Below are 3,995 nucleotides of genomic sequence, written 5' to 3' on the forward strand. Positions count from 1 at the left end.
AACTGATGAACAAAAATAGATACAGAGGCAGAGCAACATCAAACAGACTGTCAAACTACAGTGGGAAGGCCAGGGAGGGTTGGGGGTGGGGGTGGGGGTAAGAGATCAACCGAAGGACTTGTATGCATGCATATAAGCATAACCAGTGGGCACAAGACACTGTGGGGTATGGGAGGCTAGGGGAAGGTCAAAGGGAGAAAAAAAAAGGAGACATATATAATACTCTTTGTAATACTTTAAGCAATAAAACAATTAAAAAATTTTGCATTTCTCTAATTATTAGTGATGTTGAGCATCTTTTCATATGTCTGTTGGCCATCTGTATGACCTTTTTGGAGAAGTATCTATTCAGGCATTCTGCTCATTTTTATTGGATTGTTTGGTTTTGGTGTTTAATTGATTGAGTACTTTGATAAATTTTGGATATTAACCCCTATCAGATGTATGATCAGTGAATATCTTCTCCCATTCTGTGGTTGTCTGTTTATTTTTTTGATGATTTCCTTTGCTATTCACAAACCTTTAGTTTGATGAGGTCCCATTTGTTTATTTTTTCTTTTGTTTCCCTGCCTGAGCAGATATATCAGAAAAATTATTGTTAATAAGCAGTCTCAGAGATGTTGCTGCTTATGTTTTCTTCTAGGAGTTTTTTGGTTTGGGGGTCTTACATTTAAGTCTTTAATCCATTTTGAGTTTATTCTTGTATGTGGTGTAATAAGGTGGTCTAGCTTCATTTTTAGCATGGATTTGTTCGATTTTCCCAACATTATATGTTTAATATACTGTCTTTTCCCCACTGTATATTCTTGCCTCCTTTGTCATATAGCAATTGTTCATACAGACATGGGTTTATTTTTGGGCTCTCTATTCTGTTCTATTGATATACATGTCTCTTTTTATCCAATACCATACTGTTTTGATTACTATACACCTTGTAATACAGTTTGACATCTGGTAGTGTGGTACCTCCAAATTTGTTCTTCTTTCTCAATTGGTCTTTTTTGTTCAAATAACACATTTTTTAATTATTCTAGTTTTATGAAAAGCACCATTGGTATTTTGATAGGGATTGCACTGAATCTACACATTGCTTTGGGTAGTATGAACATTTAATGATGTTAATTCTTTCTATCCATGAGCATGGTATATGCTTCCATTTATTTGTATCTTCTTCAATTTCTTTTTTAAATGTGTTATAATTTCCCCCCTATACTCCCATTTTGTATTAAAAATGAATGAAAATACACATTGAAGAGTCATGGTATTTGGAAGAATATACATAGGACCACCTAGTTTCATAAAGAAATACAGTTTTTGCCCTAGTCGGTTTGCCCTAGCCAGATAGAGCATTGGCTTGTGGACCAAAGGGTCCAGGGTTTGATTCCAGTCAAAGGCACGAACCTTGGTTGCAGGCTTCTCCCCGGCCAGGCCCTGGTCAGGACCTGTGCAGGAGGCAACCAATCGATGTGTTTCTCTCACATTGATGTTTCTCTTTGTTTTTCCCTCTCTCTTTCACTCTACCTAAAAATCAATGGGAAAATATCATCGGGTAAAGATTAACCAAAAACTAAAACTAAAACTAAAGGAAAGGGCAGGGAAGGGAAGGAAAGGGGAGGGGAGGGGGAAGGAGGGAGGGAGGGAGGGAAGGGAAGGGAAGGGAAGGGAAGGGAAGGGAAGGGAAGGGAAGGGAAGGGCAGGGAAGGGAAGGGAAGGGAAGGGAAGGGAAGGGAAGGGAAAGGAAGAAGGGATGAGCAAACCAAGCAATATAGTTGAAGGTGTCTATTCAACATACTAGATGTGTGAAAGTCTGCTAAGATCTAGAAATTGGACAGGATGCTATGCACCTCAGCCTACCCTCTCACTGCAGACCTGGAAAGAGAATTCAACCATCACACAAGGGCAAAAGACAATGCACACATCTTGTCCAAGAACTTGCCTTGATTGAGGAGGAATAATGGGAAACAAACCTGAATCTATTTATTGAAGATAAACTTATGGAGCACTGCCCAGCACTAGGCATTTTGCCAGGCATGTTACGCATAGCAGCGCATTTATTCCTCTCAGGAACCCAGTCATCGAGGAGCTCTTATTCCTTTTTATAGATGAGGAAACTAAAACTTAGAAAAAAAGAACACATCATATATTATTAGCTACTAAGCAGCAGAGCTGAGCTTTAAAAAATGCCTGCCAGAATAAGAAATAAAAGGAAAAATGAACATTATTTGGAAGAGTCAGAAATCTCTGAAAATAACCTGTTGCAGGACTCAAAACAAAATTCTAGAAAACTGCTTCTTCAATAGGCTGCAAGAAGACATGGCCGCAGTGAACTGGGAAGAAAAGTCATAAAGATGGTTAAGATGAAACTCTAACAGAATAAAAAGAAAATATAACAAAATGAAACAAAGGGAACCAGAATAAGTAATCCAAGCTCTTGTTTACATTTGCATCTATCTCTAGACTATTAACCTGCCATTGTTCTATCCTAGTGCTAGTGCACTATTTGTTGTAACTTTGTGATATGTTATTATCGGGTAGGACAAGACTGTCTTTATTTTCTTCCATTTGAAGAAAATATCTTTTTATTATTTGAAAATATCTCTCAGAAAAATACAATAAAAAGGAACTTTCCTATTCTGACAAAGGGTACCTAGCAAAAACCTGCTGCAAACATCACATTTAATGGTAACATATTAAAATCATGCCATTTAAACTTAGGAACAAGACAAGATGCCAGCTCTCACTGCTTCTATTCAATATTGTTCTGAGTTCCTAGCTAGTAAGATAAAAAGAGAACCAAAAGAAATAAGAATTTGGAGAGAGAAAAAAAACAAAACTGCCATCAGATGACATGATTGAAAGTATAGGAATTTAAGGGAATCTACATATTAACTATTAGAACTGATATGAGTGCTCACCAACCTTCCTGAGTACAAGATCAAAATATCAAAACAAATTACATTCCGATACAATTAGGAAACATTACTTTTTTTAAAACTTCCATTTACAATAGTGATATAAATTATACAATTAGGATCTCAGGGGTCAGTTAATAACACCCTAACCTCTCCCTACATGTGAGCGTGGAAACAAATGAAAGGTAGATGGGGAAGTCAAGAAGAGGGCCTTCCGAACATCAGCAGAGACCTCATGGAAGCCAGGGGTTGAGACTTGGGAATATCTAGGGAAAGAGATTTGAAGTAGAGGGAATAGAAATTGCCACGATTCCTAAATAGGAGCATGTCTGGCCAGCTGGAGCAGGGCAGTAGCAAGGAGGCTGGTGTGGCAGGCACAGGAGGAAGGAGCAACAGAGTGGTCAAGGTCAGGAAAGCCAGTTCAGTAGCTACGTTTGGAGATAGTACGGTGTGTCAAAAAAAACACACACATTAAATAATGATTCATACAAATAATTATTATAAATTGGCATAAGTGCTAAAAGAGAAAAACATTAAAGTGCTAAAAATTAACATAATAATAGGACATAATGTGGCAAAGAATGAATAGCCCAAGACATAAAGAACTCATTACATGTGATAGGAAAACACAAAGTCCACTCTGGTTGCCTCTGTGAACTGATTGATACTCATTCACAAACTTCAAAACAAGCTCTGGTCAAGTATGTTGGCTTAAAAACCCAATGACATCAGCAGAATAAATAAAATCTAAAGTGGATTGAATTTCACTGGACCAAAAGGGTAACACTTCATTTCTGACAGTCAGAATAATTCTAACTATTTATAAGTAGAAAACATAAATAGCATATTTTTCAATGATATAAATCAAAGTTTCCATCTAGTTTTTATTGTTGTCATTTAAAAATATTCCCAGTGGGATATTTTATATGTGAAGAATCTAGGAAACTGAAAAGAAAGGCAAGCGGGTGTTGCCAGGGCCCAACCAGTGACAGCAGGTCCTGTAGGCAGGACCGGCAGACATGGCACTGCCCAGGAGAGGGCTGGAGTAGGAGACAAGAAGAAAGAAGAAAGAGAAATGACAGA

Source organism: Myotis myotis, unplaced genomic scaffold, assembly GCF_014108235.1.
Source record: "Myotis myotis isolate mMyoMyo1 unplaced genomic scaffold, mMyoMyo1.p scaffold_m19_p_1, whole genome shotgun sequence".
Taxonomy (NCBI): Eukaryota; Metazoa; Chordata; class Mammalia; order Chiroptera; family Vespertilionidae; genus Myotis; species Myotis myotis.